At 41.1% G+C, this 10,747-nt stretch overlaps 1 long non-coding RNA gene across 2 annotated transcripts; it reads right to left on the reverse strand.

Moving 5' to 3' along the window:
- Nucleotides 1–2,817: 2,817 nt before the first annotated feature.
- LOC108504101 lies at nucleotides 2,818–10,329 on the reverse strand. Of its 2 annotated transcripts, none has more exons than XR_001876995.1 (5): nucleotides 10,121–10,329; nucleotides 9,369–9,475; nucleotides 7,675–7,790; nucleotides 6,852–6,952; nucleotides 2,818–4,590 (listed from the first exon to the last, which is right to left on the reverse strand). It is a non-coding gene; the product is annotated as an uncharacterized LOC108504101 (long non-coding RNA). The 2 variants fall into 2 exon arrangements; XR_001876996.1 differs by having other exon boundaries at nucleotides 9,369–9,514.
- Nucleotides 10,330–10,747: the final 418 nt, after the last annotated feature.

The following is a 10,747-nucleotide window of genomic DNA, read 5'->3' on the forward strand; positions in this document are numbered from 1 at the left end:
TCTCCTACCACCGTTGTTCAGGAATAACAGTAGAAGAGCTGTCCTGTGATAACACTCCTTGGAGACAAACCTGCCAGTGGACAGATGAATATTATCATCGGATAAAACTAAGGGAATATCATACAGTTCCTTATCATATCTGTGAATTGTCCATCAAGATTATCTCAGAATGGAAGAGAAGTTGTGAGAAGTGAGACCAAGCATTACTAACAGGAAGTCCAAGGGATTCTGTGCTTCACAGACACAGCGGAAAAAATTCACACTTATGCTCTTGTATTTGATAATTTTCAGTTCCAAATCCTACTTGGGAAATCTGGTTTAATTTTTGGTAGGGTTTTTTTTTCCCTTTCCTCTTGACCAGTGATTACTTTTTACCTGAAATCACTGTTTATATCATTCAGTAGTTTATCTCCAAGAACACCTGTGTGGAAACTGAAGGCGATAAGGAAATTTTCAATATATCACTGTTTTCTATTAGCAAGGTGTGAGCACATATAGAAGTCGCTATCTGTCTCCTATTTAAGTAAGATAAGGGAATTACAAAATGGGGTGTGTTCTACCAATGGTTAATATGTAAAATTCCACCTGAAGAGATAAACACTAGGAAACTGTAAATTAAATATGGACACAATGTCTCAAAAATGTTCACTAGGGAATTTTATCATGTATTTTTGTTCTAGAGTAAATCTTGTATTATTTTCTTCTTTCTATAAAACTTGTTAATGGCCATAGCACAGTGAGGTATTCAGTTACATCCCCCCTGGGAATTATGTTTGGGCAGCTTCTGGTTTTTATACTGGATTAGCGCTTGCAAGGATGTATGGTAGGATACAAATTTAGAGAGAGTCCTAAGTATAATAGAGTGGTTTTGGCCAAACTTTGAGGGATTGTACTGAGTTAATGTGAGGCTTCATCTTCATAACTTCAGTGCAAGTAGAGTGGAAAGGGGACTTGCCCTTTGAAAATACTCGCTTGAAAACATCCTGAGCTGAGGATGACACAACCAAGGGAAAGGATGGAGTTTTAAATAAAATTCATACTATTTACTTCAGCATATGGTCTCATCTGCATCTTAATTCAGGCAGAGACATCTCTCAATAATCAGATCATAAAAACCTGTCATGTATTTTCAAAACTTTTTCTTTCCCTCACAGATAAAAAGTGCCTAAATAGCACTGAATTCAGTAGTCTAAACTCTTTTGTGCACCTGTGCACTCCCTTCTTATTTCTGAGTTCCCTGATAGAATACCAATGCTACTATGCTTCTCACTTCTTTTAGACTGAGAGCTTCTAAACTACTCTTGCCCTGTGCATATTACTATGATAATGTTAGATTGATCTGCTTCACCCAAACTGATGTATATGGGTGCCTGTAGTCTACCCTTCACACACAGCTGAAAAGTATAGAAACACTGTTGTCTAGCCTGAGGCATTCTCCTACCTCCATATTTAGTATGCAAATATGTAGTCTGGCTTTTCGATCTGTTGAATGCCTAGAGCATCTTACCTCTCTTTGAAGAGTTGGTTTTGCTTATCTTATTTTCTCGAAACTTCTCAAAAATCTGCTTTTCTTCTGCATGCAAGACAAGAATTCTTAATGGCGTGATGCAGCATGCTAGTCCATCCCTAGCTGGGCTAGGAAAACCTTGCCAGTCTTGATCTGCATTAGTCAAGATTTATCACTTTGACTATGCTTCTTGACAGATACTATACAGAAATAGTGTTTCCTGTGACATAAGATAACCAGGGGACTTTTGTCTAGCTCAGAGATCTTGACTGCTTCACTGATCAGCCCTATGCTGAAAAACCCCTGTCATCCTGCTGCTTTTTAGGGTTCTTCTCACAGTTCCCTTTGTGAGTCACTGTCTTCTGGTAGAAAAACACACAAGTCTCCCTGGGTGAGCTTAGCTTTCCCTGCCCATGTCAGGCAGCCTACATTGCTAGCAGCTGGTTTGCTGTATGAAAGGACTTAAGTGTTGCTTCCATTGAACTGAAAAGAGTGGACTTGGCGAGCTCATTGGCTTAATGAGGTCTGCAAACTGTCTTTGAATCCAAGACTCCCATGATGGTAATTGTTAGCACTTTTCAACATGGCAGTCTTTATATGGGGTAAAATTTTCAAAAGTGCTTAAGTGAAGGTCAATAAGACCTAGCTATTAAAATAAATAAATAAATAAACCCCAGACCCATAATTAACAGATGTTTGTGGTCCTGCAATAAGTGAAACTATTTTAACAGCACTTTGGTAGAAACCAAATGCTGAAATAACCCTTTGGTTAAAAGGCAGCATAAATGTGTAGCCTGATTGGAAGGGCTCCCTCACTGAGAATAAGCAGCCCCTGGGTTTAGGGAACAGCTTACTATACAGACAAACCAAAACAGGACCAAAAGGAGGGTGTTTGGAAGAGCTTTCACTTGCAGGGCTGTACCTTAGGGGAGCACCTTGTCTGCAGCAGGATAACCTGCTACTTTGGAGGCATCTGGTTCAGGCAGTGACACCTCACCTCATTTTCCTGTGAGTTGCTCCCATGCCTGGGGCAGCACAAAACAGGCAACATGGAGGAAAACTGCACAGCAGGCAAGCTGCATGTAAAGTCACAGCCTGGTTGTCCCCCTTAAGCTGAGGGATGGTGAGCGGCATCTCCAGGGAAGGGAGATAGCCATTTCAAAGACCTCAGGAAACCAAAAAAATTATCTTTTGCCTACTGGCTACTGAATGAGAAGGGGGAGAACACCCCTTCTTGCTTTAGGAAATCTAGCCTTTTAATTTCCTTTGCTTTTACTATATGTGTCCAAAAACGAAGTGTTTCATTTTAGGGGTCAGAAGGAGCTTTTCAATGCACATAAGGTTTCCTCTTTTTTTGTTTCATGGAAAAAAAAATTAAGAGGAGGAAAGAGAGGAGAGTTCCACCAGTTTAACGCAAGCTTCCAAAAGATTTTGAATTCAGCAATCACAGTGAAAATAAATGCTATTATTCATGCAGCCCTACTCACTTTGCACACAGAAGCAGTGAAATGATACACAACTACAGGTATTTCATTTTAAGCCATTAATTTACAAGTGAAGTAGCAAGATTAAGCATGGGTGTATATTTTGTATTCAGGACCTGGGTTTGTAGGCACATATAATGGGCATAGATGATGGAAACTGAGCATAAATCCCACTTAGATTTGAGTTCTCCCCTCCGATAATGCCAGCAGCTTGTGCAGTATATCTGATTGCTACTTGCTTTAATAGTAATAACTTGGAGTAGGTTGGAATGAAAGCTTTTCATAATAAACCTCAACTCTACTGAGCTGACTAACTTTGACCCGAGTATTAGACTGTTTTCTACTGCAGGCTGCAGAGGTATGGTGTAAAACGAGAGAAGCATTTGCCTCTAGGTTGAGCAAATGAAACCCAATTTGTGCCAACAAGAACTTTAGAGGCTAACTGGCTATCTCATATATCCTTCTATATGTAAATGAAAATCACATGTAAAACATTATTAATAAAACAACTGTCACCTTTGGTTATTTTGAGCCTGGACTCTGCCAAATGCAAATACAATAAAAAATTTTAGAGAGAAAACTGGGTAAGCCAGTCCAAAATCTGGTTTTGGTTTTTTTTAATAGAGATGCCAAGACTGTTTGATCAGCATGGGAGAGCAATTTGTTGACTCACAAGCCTAGCTCTCTCTGATTACTGCTTACATAGCACTTTGGAAAGGTTGGCCAAATACCTTCAAGTCAAGTACCTTGTTATTATGAACATGAGTGCCAGTAACAAAGAAAAAATACCCTATATGTCACTGAATAATAAATCATGGAGGCAAATAAATGGCTTTTCTAAGAAATGCTCTATTTACATTTTGTCACGTGGCATGGCTTTGCTTATGCTCATGGTCATGATAACACTTAAAAGAATTCTTCCTTTTCAGTGCAGCATCTTGGCATCAATCATCTTAGTGCAACTGCATGTTCTGGGATCTGTTTGCAATCAGGCAAATGAAGCAATGAGGGAGATTTAGCGGTAAGACCAATTTTTAGTTTAAGTGATGAAGCTGTATAGGTAAACATAGCTGGCCTTATTCAGCAGTCATAAACTACCTCCCTCACACAAGCCTTTGGCATAATTACTCATGCAGAACAGGTATTCATCCTTTCTAAGCACCACATAAATGAGGCCATGGTAAAGTTATGTAAAGGAAATATGTATCCAATCTGATAAGAAGTCCCTAATAATTGTTGGTATTTTCCATAATATTAGTTTAGGGCTAGAGCCACAAAAAAAGGTTTAGGCATGTAAGCTGCCTCATAGGCATTTGCAGCCAATATTTAGATCCTCAAAACCCCTGTTCAGCTACTGCCTAACCCTGGAGGCGTCTGAAGTCTGCAAGTGCCTATGTTCCTGCCAGTAAAATTCCTGAGGTGCCCAAAGGTCTGCTGCTGGGCATGCCTGGGACTGCCTCTGCTTTCTCTTTCTTCTTTTTTTTTCCCTTCCCTTCCTGAGCTCAGTAGGTAGATACCCAGCTCATGCTTAAGCCCTGATGGCATCCACAAATGACAGCTTTCACAAATGTCCTTTGAGAAGTCTCAGTCGTCCCCCAACTGCAAAAAAAAAACAAAAACAAAAAACCAAGAAAGTAGTGCAGCTGGTGGAAATAAAGATTTAACCTCAGTCTAACCCCTCTGTGGTGGCAGGATACCCAGCATCAGGTCCTTCCTCTGCCAGATAGGGGACATACCCCCTTATTGCTGTACTCCAAGCAGAAGGCAAGGATGGTTATCTAGTCTAGGACATCATGAGGGTTTCCCCCGATATGGCTGATGCTCTTTTGCAGGACATAGACCTGTCTCTCCTAGCTGTGTGAGGGACACCCCTGGAGCTCTGCTCCAGCTGGCAAGTGTCCCTTTGCCCTGTTGTCCAGCCAGTTGTGCTGTTTCCCTGCCCCAGTTAACACCCTGGGGTGCCAGGCACAGTGCCAGCTTCAGCAGGGAGGGCCTGGGAGCACTGCAGCTTTGCTTGCCTCTGGCCTGGTGATCCAGTCATTTGGCAGAAGGCTCAGACTGTGCTTCCATGGACAGCCAAAACAGCATGATGCTTCCCTGCTGCCAAATGTGGAGGCCCTTCTCCCTCACCCCACGGTCACGAGCCCCGCCCTCTGTTATGGCAGTTCTGGCATCACTGCCCTCTGCTGAGGCAGTTCAACTTCCTAAAATGCCAGAAAGATTCCACCACCATCCCCCCCCCCCGACACCCTTGGCAGGTATAGCTTTTTGCAGGTTTAGTGAATTATGTCATCCCATGAAGGGATCCAGCCACCTCCAGAGCTGTCTGGGAGAAAGCATTGTGAGCAGCCCTGCTGGTGGTGATGAGCTGTTACCAGCTCCAGCAAAGACTTTCTTCACACATCCTAGAAAACTAACTAGGAAGCCTAACTCTTTTTCTTTCTTTTTCACAGAAGTTCAGCGGCTGATCTGCAAAATCAGCCTTTGGCCATCTTGCACAGGAGATGACAGTCACACGAAGTGGCTAATGTAGGTACCCTACACCAAAGGAAAGTGCATGCCAACATTAAGCAGCTACTTTCTTGCCTATAAGAATACTTTTTCTAGTGTCTCTTTAAGTGTCTTCAGGTGAATCATATGAAAGCAGGTGTGGAAATGTGCTTCAGAGTAATATGAATCATGTGAATGGGATGGTGGCAGTTACCCCTTCCTGCTTTTCATTCTGTCAAATGAAGATCAAGAATATAATGGATGCCAAATGTAGCAGGTAAGAGACCCAGCAGAAGGAAAGTTAGATAACAAGTCAGAACATAGCTGGGTCTGGGAGGGAGAAGCAAGAATCTATGGCCCTCCTGATGCTTCCTGGATTTAAAACCCTGCTGCTTCATGGTAAGTGGCCACCTCCACTTCTTTAGTTAAAAAAAAGCTAGAGAATCTCACAGAAATTTTATTTGTGTCCTTCCTATTGGGCTTTTAGGTAGGAGAGCTTAGTATGGACCTTAGCTGGCCTGGTCAGGTATAGCTGGACCAGCATTTAACATTCCCAGATGGAGTGCAAATGCCTTGCTGACTTAGGCGTGGAGCTGTGATTTACCTTTCTCAAATTACCAGGACTCTTCGGAGGCAATTTGTTGTGCATAGGTAGGTGGCTGCATAATTTCAAACCTGTTACTGATCCATCTTTTATTCTGGTGAAAAAACAGTAGGAGAAATATTTTCTGTGGCCATCCAGATATGGAAGAATTGTGTACACACACATACTTGCCTGTATGGTTTCCAGTTCTCAGATGTATTCCTTGACTATGGTTGAATTCACATCTTTCCAACAGATAACCTGTGCTACATACTTAATACTGGGCTAGGTTTGGACCAGAGGGTGGCTGATCACCAGAACAAGCTCCCAAGGGAAACGGTCACAGAACCAAGCCTGCCAGAGTTCAAGAAGCATTTGGACAATGCTCTCAGGCACATGGTGTGATTTTTGGGTGTCCTTTGCAGGGCCAGGAGTTGGACTTCCATGATCCTCATGGGTCCCTTCCAACTCAGGATATTCTATGATTCTAAGCAGCTGAGGCAATTGGCTGGCATGGCTGATAAGGTTTAAGTTAGAGAGTAGTGCCAAATGCACATGATGCAAGTTTAAGAAGGACAGGATTTGCACTTCACACCTGCTGGTGGTTCATTTGTTTAATGCTACCTCAACTATGCGATGTGTCTGATTTGGCCTCAAAAATAAATATTTAATTTCTCTGACTTTTCAATCTGTGGTCAATTCACATAAGTATCATGTGTCTTAATAGATCTGCTACAGAATAGAAGAATAATGCACCAAACTCCTTTTCTATCTCATGTATGCTTACCTTAAGATTTTCTGACAATGTTGGGTGCTGTACAGCCTCTTCTATGTATCTGTGAGTTCTTACAGCTTCAAAGACAGTCCTAAACACCTGAGGGGTTCTTCCTGGTGATACAGAATTGTAAAGTGTCATTAACAAGCAGTGTGTTATGTCCAGTGAGAAAACAAGGAAAATGTTTTCCTTCTCCTTCCAACTTCTACCATATGGTGGACTTAAAATGCCTGGGTTGGCTTTGCTTTCTCCATATCTCACCCAATTTCAAGCATGGCATAAACCATGTTTTTTCTCAATCAAAGAATTAACTGCAGGGTAAATAAATAGTGTTGGCAGCTTCTGTGTCTTACAACAGCTTGAATTTGAGACATGTATTATAGGAGGTCTCTGGTGTTCCTGCTTTCTCCCCTGCTCTCAGTTCCGCTACTTGGTCTGTGAGAAAATGTGTTCTCCTGGTAGTGCCACATTAGAAAGGAGGGGTGAGTGTTTCCTGTCTAGTGGAGCTATCATCAAGTTTCAGTCCAAATAAAGCTGAAAGGGTCTGCAGATTGGGAGGCTTTTCTGGTGAGATTTGCTCTGTACATTTGTTTTTATAGTACTATAGTTGCCAATCAAAGAAGCTAGCAAGTCACTGCTTAATCCAATGCAGACTAAACAGCAAGGGGACTGGCTATGGGAATTTGCTTACAAAGAGATTTCCTGTTCTGTTTGGAGGTCAGTCCCAATAAAAATAAGATAGTAGAGGGATTTACTTGGTCCCTCAGCATATAAGTGTAGAAGTGATAATCCCAGATTAGTATGTGAAGAACACGGGCAGGAATCTGCAACGTACCCGCAGAGAGACTTTTTCTCTGTTGCATTAAGGGGGAAAACCTTTCAAACTCACAATCTATGCCTTAGTTTTGTCTTGGTTGTCTTAGTTTTCAGACCATGACAAGGCTGTAGATCCTAGAAAGACAAATCATGTCAGGTTATTCTTTTGCAATCATACTGGCAAGTTTCTCTGGTAGCAACGAGCTAAACTGTTAGCATGTTTTACAACCTCATTTTCTTCTAGTTGTCTTGAATTTTTGTGTAAATGAGGTAGTCACTCAAACAAAAATCCAACCTCTAGGCATAATTTTAGAGATTAGTTAGAATATCAAATTGCTTCATCTGATGCAATCACACTTTTCCAAATGGGAAGAATAGAGAAGGTTTTCATTTGTTTTGCCTTGGGGAACTCCAGAATGTGTTTTATGGAATCACACCACTATATTATTATAATAGAAGCTGATGTCAAGAGTCACAAACATAGGACACTCCTGAGCATCAGTGGCCAGTGCATGAAGAAGCACAATCTGGGAACTTTCTCCATGAGGCAGGGACAGTCTGTTCCTTCCATTATCCTCTGAAGAAGTAGAAATGAAGCTGCTTTTCCAAAGGGGTTTAAATGAACATCCTCTTCCTTCCTATAGTTCATAATACAAGTTCTGCAAGAACAGCTTCAAGGATGGTCAGATTACATAAATCAGTTTTACTTGAAAAGTCCTCTCATTAACCAGTCTCAATTTGCATGCAAGTAAGCTGGTGCACTGGGAGGGGCTGTTGCTATTGAACAGTTAATGAGTGATACAGTTGTTTGGCTTATTACTCACTCACAAGCCTTCTCATTCCCTCTGAGGAAGGGAGCGCAGATGAGCTTTCCCACTGCCCACTCCCAGTTGTGAGTATGCATAGCCCGGGCAGCAACATCATGGGAGAGATCGAAATAAAGGGCTGGACCAAGGGGAGAGCTGCAGTTCTTGGTGAATGGATATGTTAGTACCCAGAGTTACTCCTGGTTAGGAGTTAACATAGAGGAAGGAATTCACTACACTGGTCAGTAAAGTCATAAGGGCCATAATTACAGCCACTGCCCTATCATTTCCCCTTTTACCCTCTCCTTTCATTTAGAACCAAATGTGCCAGCAAGCAATTTTGTATTGCTAGAGTTCAGCTGACCCTACGTCACAGGTGAACCATTCCTTTTAAATGTGCTACAGGCATGAGCATGACTCCTGCTATTCCAGTCTGTTTCTGGCTGCTCTCTGTCCTTTGTGTTATGAAGCCCCATGAATTTTTCTTGTTTTCAGTAGTGTTTGTTTGGCCCTGTTTCTCTGCATATCCCTCTCCTAACAGATTATCTCTATTCATTCTTAACATATATCCTAGAAATTTTCTCCTACCTTTCTGGGTAACTTTTGATTGTGAAGCTAACAGATTCATCCTGACATTTGCCAGGGTTTTGTTCCCTTGTATGTCTATTTGCTTTCAGAAGTATACAGACGCCTGTTTTTATCTCTCATGCATTTCCAGTCTTCACATCCATGTATCAACATGGAAAAGCTAATGAAGTTGAAAATCTATAGTTTAGTTCTTAAGATACAGACTTTTCAACAAATCCAGCTTACTGTGGTAAATGCATTTTTGCCTGTTGGGATACTAAAATTCCTTTCATATTTTGAGATCCTTTCCATATTTTAAGATTCATCTATTTTGACTTACATGGTCTGGAGTTGAGATTGTGAGGATTCTCCTTTTGGGGTGAGGTGTATGGAGTTTATGGCAGATCCTTTCTTTTCCAAATATATGTTTGATTCTTTTTTGCAACCCTGGACAAAATCTTTGTATGTACTTGCATGTACATCCACCTGTCGAGCACATGAGCTATATTTTATTACACTCACTATTTCTGTGAGTCTCTTGGTGTAATGTCAAGTCATGAGATACTTGTGTTGCACTCATCTGCACTTTGTCTTCATAGTGACATTGATGGCAAAGCCAAACAAGCAACAAGAGAAGGCATCCTAGACAATGGGGTCTGTGCTGCATTTCTTTAATTGGTAAATTAAACTTGATATAAAACTTTGCTCATATCAATTATCTTTGCCTGTATACATTGACTTGGTCAGTAACATCTATTTGTTTTACTAAATCTTCCATTTCTTTATTTGGATATGAAATATAGTGCTTCACAGTTCTGGGTGTTAATTGTCTAAATCAATCTCTTCTTATTTGATTAAAACTATAATTGTTCTCATATGAGGAAACCCAAAGTGAGGATGAGTAAGACTATGAAATCTGCAGTATGCTTTCAACAGGTGCCAAACAGTCCAGTTTTAATCAAATACAAAATGCTGTCATGTGGAAAGAGCTGTGATATCAATATTGACTGCTGGTGGCAAATCTAACTGTACTAACTCAGATTTGTTAGTGTTTTCTATTTGAAATTACTGCATTTATGCTTTGTGCACTACCTTTTTGCTGTTAGTTTCTTCAGTGCTTCCTGTGTTGTTCAGTACTCTTTTTTGAAGTTAGAGCTTCAACTTTGCCATATGTCAATTAGGGCAATTTCTCAGTTCCTCTATAAACTTAGATCCTGGAAAGCTGCATCGAATTTCCGTCTGCAGCACAGGTTGGCTAATCTGGTTGGTAGCAATTCTGCTCAGGGAATTCCACGCTCTCTGGTAGATACTGTTGTTTGCCAACGTTTTTCTTCCAATTATGACACAAGGCATCAGCCCCAGTTCCACCAGCCTTCCTAAATTCTGACAGGGATCGAATAAAGGTCTTATACACCTTTGACTTTCTCAGTGACTTTCTGTAGGTGGATACAGAATGTGGATGTGAACTTGTCAATTTGTTGGTTTCATGATAAAAATGTTGCTTTGGGGAACTGTGTTCGCCAGTTACCTTGGCACAACTGATTACCAATTTGCTGTTGATCTGCATATAGTTTCTTTGCTTTGGAAATTATAAGCAATACTGTTTATTTGAAAGACAACCCATTATGACTCCCAAAATATATATTCCTCACTGCTCCTAGCTTGCTCACTAGCCTCCCAAGACAGATTATCTTTCTACATCTCCCTGCCCCCATGAGT

This window comes from Lepidothrix coronata, unplaced genomic scaffold (genome assembly GCF_001604755.1).
Source record: "Lepidothrix coronata isolate B3197 unplaced genomic scaffold, Lepidothrix_coronata-1.0 Scaffold152, whole genome shotgun sequence".
NCBI classification, from domain to species: Eukaryota; Metazoa; Chordata; class Aves; order Passeriformes; family Pipridae; genus Lepidothrix; species Lepidothrix coronata.